At 27.5% G+C, this 14,254-nt stretch overlaps 1 protein-coding gene across 1 annotated transcript in view; it reads left to right on the top strand.

Moving 5' to 3' along the window:
- The window catches only part of LOC111626322 (serine/threonine-protein phosphatase 4 regulatory subunit 1-like), a 256,740-nt gene that overhangs the window by 87,141 nt on the left and 155,345 nt on the right, over positions 1–14,254 (top strand). The window lies entirely within an intron of this gene.

The raw sequence follows: 14,254 nt of genomic DNA, 5'->3' as shown, positions 1-14,254 counted from the left end.
AAAAAAATCAAAAAAAGCAAATAAAAATTTTAAGGTCAATGTTCTCTTAGCGTTTAAAAGCGGAAACGTATCGGTATCGATGGCATAATCGATTAAAATTAAAAAAATATAATAATATGTATCGAAGCACTGACTCATGTAAATGATTGCCTGAATCAATTGCGTTTTAGGTATACAATGAAGTATGAAAAGACAATAAGAAGATTTGTTTTTTGAAACCGTGTCCTGTTTTATATTTGTGGCGTAGTAAACACTAGTATTGTGTTTTATTCCAAAGACACATGGCAAATTTTCCATCAAATTCCTTTATTAGTTGAGTCGACTCAACTAATAAAGGAATTTGATGGAAAATTTGCCATGTGTCTTTGGAATAAAACACAATACTAGTGTTTACTACGCCACAAATATAAAACAGGACACGGTTTCAAAAAACAAATATTCTTATTGTCTTTTCATACTTCATTGTATACCTAAAACGCAATTGATTCAGGCAATCATTTACATGAGTCAGTGCTTCGATACATATTATTATATTTTTTTAATTTTAATCGATTATGCCATCGATACCGATACGTTTCCGCTTTTAAACGCTAAGAGAACATTGACCTTAAAATTTTTATTTGCTTTTTTTGATTTTTTTAAAAGTGATAAGTCGATATTCGAATCTGATCTTAATCTTATCAAATTATACGATACAGTACAATATAATATCTTAAAATATTGCAATATGCGAAGCCAGTAATTTTACATTTTTATATACGTAATATAAATACCGTTTTATAATCTTTTCTGTGCAAATAAGAATAGTTTGAAGGACCTGCGTTATGATATACAACCCTAATTCAATTTATTGTATAGGCCTATATTTGGAGTGAAAATTACTGTTTAAAAAAATTGCTCTCGATTTGTCTGAATATCTGCAGAAAGATAAAAATTTACAAGATAAATTCCACTTATAAAAATTCTAACAATTTTTGTTCTTCAGGGATTCAGTGAAAGGAAAAAATATCCTACAGTTTTTTTTTTACTTCCTCCTAAAATAAAACTGTTATGCATAGAAAATACGAAATATATTTGTGTATGTAGGAATCCTTTATTTTAATATTTTGACTCCTCAGGAATAGTAGAATATGAAGATAAGCATTTTATTTTTAAGTAGATTTTCTAGACCAACTATTAGAGTTGGTCTGGAAAAATTTTCCCCGTATGAAACGAAGAAACTCGATTCCCTGGGAGCTAGAGGAGGGGGACGGGTTTACTCCAATTGACGTTTAACGGTTTTTAGGCTATGCTGTTAGGAGAACGTTGGAATTCATAGGATTTCTAGGGGGTGAATTCTTTCGTTTACTTTAATCTGATTTTTTAATCCTAAGTAGTAATGCAACGAAATTTGAAGACTCCATATTCCTGTATGATCTATAAGAAATTCAGCAATGTTAGTGAATTTTAATATATAATCTTCACTCAATGCACTTCATGAAATTTTTATTTTAAACTTTTCCTCCAAAAGTAGAATTATTATTTGAGTATATATTGAAAATTACGAATTTGTTTCTCAAATAATTTACTGGTAAATTTGATTTACGCAATATTTTATGTATATTTTTACTCGTTAAAATGACCCACTGCAATAAAGAGATACAATTTAATAGTTATTTGAATGTAGTAAATTAACGAGAGCCCTCTGGATAGAATCTCGCACATTTTTTCAGCTATATTTCAAATAAAAAAGGGCCCCTACTCTACAGTTGGCATAAATGAAATTCCTATATAATAATGAGTTAAGAATTTTGTTCAATACCATGAACAAAATGGATAAATAATAATAATTTATATTTGAAAGTTTAATATTAATGGAAAATCATTTGTCAGATTTTGGAAAAATTTCAACTTTATCAGTTCATAAATATTGTTGCGTGCTGTTCAGATGAGAGAGGGGATCAGTTATGACTGAAGGAGATAGAAGAGTTCGTCTACATTATTGAATAAGCATTTTATGGCATCTAGACAAATTAGTGAATTGTGTAGCATTAGTACCATTGTAGAATTTGAAACGAGAAAGAAATCAAAGTTGTTATCAAACCTTCAAGATCAGACAAAACGAAATATTTTTATATGCATGATAGAGTTGTAAATATTCATAATCGTCGAGCGTGCTTTGATAAAATCTTTTTTTCTTTCTTTTTCTTCTTCAGTAGAAATTTCAACAGTGATTATTAAGTTTGATTCGGAAAATGTCTTACCTTGGATAGAAAATTTACGAGTCATAGAAAAAACTTGTTTTCGTTATAAGAGCACTAGTGCGGAAAAACTGATATGTAGATGAAATTCTGCACCTATTAAGAGTAGCTTGTTTCATGTTTCGGAACTTGATAAATATTAACTAATATTATTGCACAATATCTTTACACTGTTAAGAATTAGTTCGGTGAGGAAATAATTATAGAAATTTACATTTTTTTTTTAAAATTATACGAAATTTCAAGTAATAATTTATACATATTAACCAATCTTATATAATGGATTAGCTTATTTTTAGTTTAAAACATGAGCTTTGAAAATTATTATTATTATTGAATATTTTATAGTTTAAAATTAAAAAAAATTAATTTTGAAAATGATTAAAGGACTGACTATTTTATATGAAAACTAATGAAAGTTAGCGATTTAATGAGAATTTTGTGACTAATTCTGTCATGTTGCAAATGCTTGAAACAGCCATTTTTATTTATATTTATAATCAATGAATTAGAAAGATCTTTGTGGTACAGTTTGATCCTTTTGAGTAGTTTGAGGTAGTTATTTTTAAATTTTCGTATAATAATCATTACGATTAAGTTTAACAAGTAAGATAGAATTTATTTGCTTCACTATTTCGATGAGGATTATCTGCATTACCCAGATTGAAACAAATTTTAGCATTTATACCAATGAAATTTTAGTTTGCATGAGTATATAACATATAATTTTATTAAACATAAGACGTATTCAAAATAACTATTTAAAACAATGGAGTCAGATTATTATCCAATTCTTACTTAATTGTATTGTAGAAAAATACACGAAAAATCACTTTTTATTTCCTTTCTGACTTGCGGAGAGTATATAACTTCAAAATTCTAAAACATTACATCAAAACTATAATGTTTTAGAATTTTGTGTGATGGAAAATTGTGTGAAAAATGTGTGGTGGAAAATTGTTGGAGTTCAAACTGTATGCTAAAAACCATACTGAAGCATATTGTTGGCGAAATGCATTTAGGGGATTTACCAATGTAATAAAAGTGTTTTTCTCTGCAAAGTTAGTTTGCTCTTACCTTTTTTTTAACTTTAATTTTTATTTCATTATTGATGTAAAGTTAAAAAAAGGTAAAAGCAAACTAACTTTGCAGAGAAAAACACTTTTATTACATTGGTAAATCCCCTAAACGCATTTCGCCAACAATATTTGGCCTCTTCAGTAGGGTTTTTAGCGTACAGTTTGAACTCCGACAATTTTCCATCACACATTTTTGATATAATGTTTTAGAATTTTGAAGTTATAAACCCTCCACAAGTCAGAAAGGAAAGAAAAATTGATTTTTCGTGTATTTTTCTACAATACAATTAAGTAAGAATTAGATAAGACGTTTTATTTAGCGAAGCAACGTGGATGATGCCTTTATAATTTTTCTGGTTGACATATAGACCTACATACAAATATTTTGAATAGATTGAATAAAATTTTGATATACAGTACATTATACTGAATTTCGGCTAATGACATGTATGTTTAGATACTAATATTTTATCAAGTTATAAGCTATAAAAATTATACCTTAATTTTTGAATTTCACTTTTTTAGTGAAGAAAATAAGAAAACTAAACTATCCAATATTTACTATCTACTCAGATGTAGATAAAATTGTAGAAATGCTCTATTGATATCAGTAAAATAGCTAATTCTTACGTACAAGCATCTATGAAGATTCTAAAAAAGACAACGTCATTTTATCTTGCTGGAAAAGAGTCTTGCAACAAAACATCAAGTATAGGTGAAAGAGGACAACTATCTAATCCTCTTTATAATTATGCTAGTGGCTGTTACGTAAACGATCTCTCATTATTACTACTTAACGGGTGCGTTTTTTTGTGTCACTGATTTTTCTTAATCTAGCAAGGTTATTCAAACCAGCCCTCAAGCTATTCCCCTCGAAGGAAGGAAACGATTTGCAGAAAAAACTTGCAACAAAGTATTCTAACAAACACGTTTTCTTTTGTTATCAAAAGAACTAATTTGTTATGTTAAATATTTCACTTGTAGAAAAGGATGCAAGTGGAGCCAATCATTTTGATTATTTGTAACATAAAATAAAACTTAAAAACTAATTGTAAGATCTAATTAACAGCAATAAATCTCGTTAATTTGCATTATACTCGAAAGTATACTTTCAAAATTCATTCCCCTCCTTTTTTTTTGTTTTAAATTATTCATTGTTTCCTAATGAATATTTTTGGAATTAAAATTATCCCTTTTTGTCAGATTTATAAAATAACTATTATTTTATAACAATAATCGAATATATAATTTCCACTTTTGATTAGTCGATATTAAATAATTATTCGATTAACTGATAAAATGTGTAATAATTTAATTTTTATGAAATAATATTTGGTTATTTTTACAACAATAAATTACTACAGTGAAGTTAATATTTATAATAAATATTAATTTTATTCATTTATTAGATTTTAAATACTTTTGCAAATTTTTAAAAAAGATTTTAAATATAAAATAGCTTTTGATAGAAAATGTTCTGTTACTTTGTATTCGATAAATTTACTTAAAGCAGCGATCAAAAGCACTATATCAGAATAAAATAATCTTATAAGAACACTTAATAGAAGACTTAAGTTTCGATAAAGGAAATAAATTTGTGTTATAAGTATGGATACAAAAGCTCTCTCCAAATGTCAAAAGATATTTTGCAAAGGCTAAAATCTATATACTTGAGGTTGATTATAGTGATTCAATTAATTTTATAAGCTTCAGAAATGCATGAGGTATATGAGTTATGAATAATTTATCTTGTTTTTGAGTCTTTCGATACCCGTGAGGGATCCAAGTTCGTATCCGATCTCGACAAAATGATTGTCTTTCATGATAGTTAGCCGGGGCATCATTTCAATTCTTCATCTTTGTTGGATGACGTCATTGCGGACCAGACTCTTCCACAATGAGCTTATTTTGAGGCCTTCTGTATAGTTCTTTTTGCACCGATTTTACGCTTAAAAACAGGTTTAAAAAAGAAAAAGCCCTCACAGTATATATATTTAATTATAAATAATAATCTTCTATTCTATTACTTTTTTAAACTTACATTTGTATAATGTTTCGTATATAAAAATACTGGGTTTCAAATATTCTGTTTTATAGGATTAAAGAAGCATGCAATTTTAAATTACATAAAAGAAAAATTTAATCGATTAATTTCGACAATTCTTGCTAGATAATCGACAAGTTTAATCGATTATTTTAAACTGATATAAATGGAGCAATTGATCGATTTTTCTGATCAATTGATTAAGTTACGAAATCTTTTCTTCTTGGATTTACACAATATAACAATTTAGAATATAACTCAGACTTTTCTTCTTTGCTTCAATTTATAAGTTCTCAAAATTAGTGCAGTTTTTTTTTTTAACAATCTCGCGTGTGGTAATTTATTTAAATATATATGCAGATAAAAATTTTGACAATAGTTCAATATGTGAACAAACGTTTAAAATATCTTTTTGTAAGAAATATTTCGACCTATGTATATTCATAAATGTATTAATCTGTAGATTTTTAAGTAGTATTCATATTAATTGTAATAAAATTAAGAATATTAAGATTTAAAAAGTTTATACTTTTCTTGTACTGAACACATTAAAACCCAATAGTTTTAATAACTTGAAATTAAATAATGTTTGTGTTTTAGTTTTAATATGGGTAATTAAATATGAAAATTAATATTTTAGATTCTAACTTTCTATCTTGAAAATCTTATTAATGAATTTTTCTGTATTTTTTTTTTTTTCGAATTGCATTTCTTAAGCACAGCTTTACTTTACAAAACATTAAACATGTTATGAAGTCAGTCATATGTATATTTTATTAGATGATAATAAGTGTATTTTTAGTTAAAATTCATTTCGATAAAAGATAATTAACACAGATAAATGAGTTATAATAAAATCTTATGATTTATGATACTACCACGAGTTAAATTACTGTTTTATTCATTTTCATTCCTTGTTTTTTAAATTCGTATTTGGAAGTTAGCACAGGCTATAAGAATTTGATACTGTTTACTGTATAGAAAGAAAGAGTAATTAGGGGCCATTTTAGGTTTTATTCGAAATTAGAGATTTTCTCTTTAATATATTTTTACATTATTATTTATAAATAAAATGATGGAAGCCTGAGCTAAATCAATTAAACATTAATTCGTGTAAACTTCCACATATAGCGGCATAATTTTATATTGGAATAGGTAAAATTCGAATATAGACAGTATTTATTTTCGTAATCTTCACCTTTTCAATACTTCAAATGTTCGATTTTCTCCAGCAAGTAACGCTCTCTCTTTGTACCATTAGTGTTTGCGTGAATACACATTACATTATTATTTTTGCTTATTGAGAATTGAATGTTTTATTAGAAATACAATTAAAAATATTTGTTTATTATCCTGAAAGTCAATTTAATACTCTAATTTCATTACAGAAGTTGATTTTATCTATCTCTTCCAAGAATAGGGTTTTTTAAAATTTATTTATTGTAATTATTTGTACTCTCCTTAATTATTCGATAGTAAAGGAAAGAATGTTTGTTTAGTAGTTTCAGTTAATATGACTGCTATATAATTCGATAAGATTTTATAATAATTAAAGAGAATTTTTATCTCTAATTATTATAAAATTTTCTTCTCTCTCTCCGTTCTCTTTACATCACATCTTTCTTATAAATTATTAAATAACTGCACCCAATAACTGACAAGTAAACTTCATTAATGTTTTTCTGCTTATAATAATGAATTTATCCCTAACTTTGAATAAATTTAATCAGATTTTAAAGCCATTTGCACATAAATTTTCTCAAGTACGTTTTATGACCGTTTATGAACTGCTATCGTTGAAATATTTAAGCTTTGATCTTCTATCGTAATAGATGAAACGAAAAAATAATTTAATTCTTGATATATATCTCAACAGAATTATGGACATAACTTTTAGTTAATAGTTCAAGAATATTTAAGTATCTGACTTATCAGGTTTAGATAATGATATACAAACAAAACTTTGTATTTTCATTAAAATGCAAGCTCGGTTAGAAATCGTCTTTCTTAAGCTTCCTTCAGAAAGCCCTTTTCATCCTGGATCGTGCCCCCAATCATTTTTACCCGAAAATAACTTGTGGTTCTTTTGATTTGTTCCACGAAGAAACCACACGATTATCTCCTGTCAGATCTCTTATTGATGGTATCTTGATTAGTAAGTTTCCAACGAATTCGTTGAGTAAAACTTCTGTTGCTGCTTCATTTTGTTTTCTTATTTTTAGATAATTTTTAATTAGAAAAATTTCATTATTTTACACATGATGGAAGGATTCCAATCTCATATTGAATGTAAAATTACATGTTCTTTATTTTTCGCGAAAGTAAAAGTTTTGGAGGAAATATCCAATTACTTTATCACATCTGTGGCTTTTATTGTAAGATTTTACTTTAACTTTTATGTAATTTAAACTGAAGTTTTCGGAACGTTTAAAAATTTCTAAATTCATTCGTATTTTTTTTTTAACTTTTAAACGCCCAAAAAATACGTGACTGTAATAACAACATTTAAAATGTTTTCTTTATTTGCTGTTATGCTGTATAGATAAAAATAAAAATTTTATTTAATATTTTAAAGTTTTTTTTAATTTTTTAAAAAGTTATTTACTATTTCATGCATTTAAAAAAACTGGTTAAATTTATTTTTTGACAATATATAAAGGCTATTAAACACAATAACAGAATGAAGAGTAGAGATAGAGTATTAGATAGTACTAATGTTCTATTAGATATATATTATAAAAGTACTATGGAGATAGAATATTAAATAATACTAATTCTCAGCTCAAATATTTTTATTATTGTGTGTATCAATATTACTATTATTTTGTAACTTACTATTGGATAATAAATTGTATATATTTTGGGCAAAATGCATTTAAATAAAATATGCCTACTCCAATAGTTATATAGTACGATTAGAAACAATATATTAGATATACATTTTGGACAAATATATATTTTAAATTGCAAATAATCAATTATCGTATGTTTTATCTTAAATTTTGCAAAATTTATCATCATTATTGATGCTGATGATGATAAATGTCAAACCGTGCAAAAACTCTAATGCCGCATTGTAATGATACAGTATCTAAATGTAACTATGATTTTTACTTAGAATTTTTTTATTATCTTATAATAAAGAGTGATAGTAATCATCGAGTTCATTTTTTAAATAATGAAACTTAATATCATATAATAACTTTAAATAATAATAATAATTAACTATAATGATAATAAAAGATGGAAGTTTTTTTTTTATTTTCGAGAACATTACTGCTGCTGTATAATGGTCGAATAAAATTCAAATTTGATTTAATTGAAAATGTAAAATATTTAATATACTTTCTCTCCAATAAGATAAATGTTTAAGTTTAATACGATATTTAAGTACTTACTGTAGTTTTTAATCTTGATAAAATAAGGAATAAATTCTCATTGCGAGGTCATAAATTGATTGAATTCAGGTTAGATTTAGTCTCAGAATCTAGTTCAAAAACTAAATTTTGTTTCTTTATAAATCTGATTTATATATATACATATATAGCAAAGCACCATACGAATATTTTAATGTTAAAATATTTGTAATAAACCAAAGAAACTGTTGAGACAGGCTAGGAAAGTACAGTGATTATTTTACTTTACTGGATGCTGATAGATTGTTGTTTATCTTCAAGCCACATTCACATCAAATTTCATTAAAAAAAGTTTATTTTTAATGAAATTGAAATTATTTCATTAAAAAAACTTTTTATTTTACCATTTGGCTTGCATAAAACGACTTTAAATGTGATTCATCGTTGTTTTCTAATTCTTCAAAGCCGATACTGCTTACATTAAAAGTTATCGTCATGGTAAACTAAGGAGGAACATCTGGGTATCTTATCTGATGATGAAGTGTATCGATTATTATTATTATTTTAAACGTATTCGATGCATAAAAATTCGATAAGCCACAAAATGTATTAATAAAGCATAGGATAGCTTGTTTATTAGTGCAACTTAAACGTAGTCTGATACTCCTATATAAATATTTGAATGCAAGTGACATTGTTGTCTTTGTTAATGCATTATTTGTATTCTGGCGTATCTCGATGGCAGGATTACTGTGTCACGTTTTTTGTAAGGATTTGTTATAATTTATGTAATTCAATTTAGAGTTTGTCGAAAATACTTAACCTATAATAATATATACAATGACAAACTGGGAGCACATTGATATGAAAAAGAAATGGACACCACCGGGCGTGCATGCACTGAGGCGTTTAAAAGCAATATAGAAACTCGTTTAGCATCACAACAGAATGTTGTCAAAACAAGTTCGTGCCCAGTTGGCAATTTTTTTTTGTTATCTGACCACTAAAATGCTATGCTGCTGTTTTGGTTGTCAACAAAAGCCGGGAGAAGGATCATTGACGGATAATTTATTCGCAGGTTGATTTCAAAATCGAATGGTGGCATCGTAAAGAAAAGGAAATTTCATAAATGATAAACAAATTTAATATTATACAACATATTTTACCTTTTTTAAATTCCGTTTTGAATATTTTATTTATAAATTGAACGACGTTGTAGATTCGATAAGTACAGTTCGTAAATGATCTGTCCTGGCAGTTAGAATGTATGAAGGAGTGGATTGAAGGAACGGTTGTGAGGCCCACTGCAAAATTATAATCGGAAGCTTACAGAAGCAGTCATTAGTGCAGAGTTTCCTGAGGGAGAGGGAAGCTTGCTACCCGCTGAATGGTCCCCCTCTCGCTTTTTCCTAGTTGGTGGAATAACCTTAAGTGTAAATCACCGAGAAATTTATTTTCTCAGTGATTTACACTTTTATAAGCTAATTATGAAAATAATCTTAACTATTTTTTTTTCTTAAATAATGATTTACTTTATAATTTCACTTTATATGTTATAATTAAATTTAATTAATTATGCAAAGAGGGAGTAATTTGCATTTTATTATTTTACTAATTGCTATTTAGTACTATTTTAGTAAAGTTCAAGCGCTGTCAACGAAATAGTTATTTTATGTGGATTTATGAAATACAATTTATAAATGTGCGCTGAAACATTAAATATATATTATTTAATACTTTAGAATCGAATGCAAAAATTCGAATTAATTCACAATAATTATTAATATTTGCATTCTTATTTTTGACTAACCTAGTTAGCAAAAAATGCGACTATACAAATAAATTACTCGCTGTAATTGTAAATAAATGGATAGTACAATATAATTACTTGAAAAGATACAACAATCTTTAGTAGCATGATTTATTTTATCTACTCTTAATGTGAACAGAATAATATACAGATTTATGAATTATTACTTTTTAACTAATTACAATAGTTCAAAATTAGCTAATGCCACAAAAGAACTTATTAAACAAAACAGAAATGCAACTTTTGATAGCCACAGCACAATAATAAATAAATTATTTATATTTTATGATTTAATGATAAAAAATACTTTTTTCGATTATTAAAAAATATTAAAAACATTTTTTACATACTGTTTACGTATGGAATAAATTTATTCGACACGGATAATTTGATTATTTATGATGTTTAGGAATCATTTTTAACAGGAATCTGATTTAAAGAAATGAATTCAATAAATTATTGATTCAATTATTTAATGGACTAATACTCCATAAATATTGTGATGTGAAAAAGGAAGAACTACTCTAATCGATGATTAGTTGTTCTTCCTTCAAAATTCTTTTGTCCTGATGGAAGGAAAAAAAAATCAAAACATCTTTGTGTGAGATTTAGTTTTATAACTGTTTAATTAGGAACAGTCGACATTTGAATATTTAAATTTCGCACAGTATATTTGTAATAGTGAATTTCGAATCAGTGACACTTTTTTTCCCCGGTTAGATATTGAAAGTTTTTCTTTTTAATCCAAACTTTTCAGAAGAATCGATCCAGTTTAAATTTAGCAAGCAACTTGGTGACATTTTTTTCCTTTTTTCTATAAAGTTTTAATTTTTAATCACGAACTATGTAGAAGGATACGGAAATTATTTCATATCCGATGACTCGTTAAAGAAAATGCAGAATGAGTAACCACAAAGCTTTTAAAGCAATGTGGAAAGTCTCCATATGGTAAAGATCAAAGATTTGACTGTGGGATGATAAGAAGGGAAAGTGCTGCTACTTTGAAGCAGTTTGGAAGAGATCGCTGTATGCTAGAAATTTTTTTAAACCGTATTTTTTTGGTGAATTAAATATATATATATATATGTATGTATGTATTTTCATTGTAAAGAATGTTCAATAAAATCTTTTTTGTTGATTTTGATGGTTATAAAATTGTTTTATTATAATTTATTTCATATTTTATTTTGCCATTATTCAAATTATTATTTATTTATTATAATTTCATTTGAATACATTTTTTTATGTATAATAATTTTACCTCCATTATTTAAATTATTTCGTTGCATTTTCTCTTTCATTCTTACTATTTAAATAAAATTTATTATTAAATAAAATTATTTATATTTCTTTCATTACTCAGCCGTGTTGTTCAGAATGAAATAACCGTCCAAGAATTTTTGTAACTAAGTATGAAGAGGAATTTTAAGTGAATTCTGTTTTCGATCATTAGTATATATTAGATAATATTTGTGCTGAATGAATAAACAATGTTAGATAAATCACGAAATAGATATAGGAATATAGAATGAAATGCGAATATATCAGTGATTTTTATATTGAGACTACATTTGAGTTAAGAATAGCAATGATCTATTATATATATATATACACTTTATATAAAATTTAAAAAAATAAGATATGTGTGTAAGAGTAATCCATATAATTATTTAAATAAGTTTTATGTATAAAATAACACCGAATATAACTAGAATATCACTTAAAAATTAATTTTTAAGAGTTCTTCCTGTTTTTTAAATTTATAAATGTGTTTTTACGATCTTAGGAGTTTATCGTCAGATAAATATGAATATCTGTTTTCTTTTATCTTAAAGAAGATATATTAAATATGTTTAAATACCCGCTGTTAGTATGCTTTATTTGGAATATATTCTAAAAATGTTTTTGTTTATAGCGTTACTCTGGTGTATTCATTCAAATACCAATCAAAAATTGCAAAAAAAAGTAAAAAAAATTAATAAATTCACGCGGAAAAACAGTCTTGGATTTTAAAAGTATTATGAATTTTAAATTCTTTATTAATCTTTAGAAAAATGTGAAAAATAAGTATTGATCTGGTTCGGTATATGACCGAGTGTTTTGCATGAAGGATTTGCATTCGAATTAAAACAAACCAACCGAATTGTAAAATTGGTGAATTTTTAAGCAGAAAGAGTGAATTTAATTAGAGCTGTTTATATAAGAAAATCAAATTAAGAAACATTACCAATATATATGTATTGTTTTATTATTAAGTTATCCAAAACGAGCAAACGTGTTAATGAAATCGATTGAGGAATTGGTATACTTAGATGAACTAATCTTTTATTTATAAAATGATCCTCGCAGCCATACCTAGCCCGTGAGCGCGTATATTTTTTTTTCTTTTCTGTTCCTTCCTATCAATAGTTAATATGACGTGATAATAACCGGAAACCGATTTGGATGTTTGATTTTCCGTTAATAAAACCAGTTCCCCGTCAAATTATCGTTCGTAATTTGTTCAAGCTGGTTTCTCTCACTTCATCTTCATTTCGGATCTTCCGTTTGGAGCTAAATTTTTCCATTCAGATTTTTTTTGTTTCTCTTCCTCTCTCCCTCCTTTTTTCGCACTCAGCAAATTATGACGTAGCCTGGTTCTAGTTAGGGTGGTGTAGAGTGAGTTGGGGGACCCTTTTTCAGTTGTCTGAATCCCTTCCGTCCGGTAGAGTTCCCGATAACGGTCCCCCTATTTCGGATTTTCCCTGCCTTTTTTTTTCTTTCTATCTCCCGTTGAAAAGAACTTACTCATTTTTTCCTCTTTTCATCCTTTCCCTATCACTGAATATTGAATTAGGACGAGGAACATTTTTTCCCCCTTTTTCCTCTCTCTATTTTTTAATTCCATCTTCCAGCACTTACAATTAAGCATAAATTGAATTTGTACTAATGACTATTAATTTAGATAGTTACAGTAGTTTTGGTGTTTATCTAGTTTTCTTTTCCTATTATTTTTTCGTACTTTTTATGTTTCTGTTATGGGTTTTTAGCCAGGAAGAAACAATAGATCGATATCCGATGCGTGAATGATAGCTATCGATCCGTGCAAGACGATAGCGTAAGACGAACCGCGATTGTAGTAAAATACGCTAGGTGTAACACACGTTAGTCCCGATAGAGGTTGTCTATCGCAATGTCAGAACTTGGTATATTCTCATTGACCGATGATGTGCCCTAATAATTGGCTTTTCTACCGCTAGGTGGCGAGTATTGGCACTATGCCAAGAGGCATAGCAGAAGCGACTGCCTCTCACACCCGCCATTCGGAGGCGAATGACGAAGTGACGCTGGTTACGTAGTGTTTGAGTGTTGTGTGTGTTTTGTGCCGTCGTGGAATTTATTCGCTTTTTTATATAACTGAGGATTCTTGCTGGTATACTCCCGGTGGAAGAGATTTATTTATTTGTTTAATTTTTTGGGCTTTTCTAATTCCGCCCACATAGAGGATGGGTAAGTAGAGAATATCATCCATTTTTCGGTTGCGACACCGTACCGTTTGCTTTTGCCCGGTTGGCTCAATGACGGACATTCCGGCAACATCCGTTTATCAGCTAAGATAACGTTACACGCTATACCGCTGCGTAATACCCGATGATGTATCCCAGACGGAATATCGCCGGTCGGATATGCTGAAGAATTTTACCACCGGGTTCGAATACACGCGTCGAAGGTATTATGGCGTTTAA

This window comes from Centruroides sculpturatus, unplaced genomic scaffold, assembly GCF_000671375.1.
Source record: "Centruroides sculpturatus isolate CEXI.00-Female unplaced genomic scaffold, Cexi_2.0 scaffold322, whole genome shotgun sequence".
Lineage (NCBI taxonomy): Eukaryota > Metazoa > Arthropoda > Arachnida > Scorpiones > Buthidae > Centruroides > Centruroides sculpturatus.
Note: the sequence above shows the minus strand (reverse complement) of the source record. Positions and strands in the feature narration are given on the sequence as shown.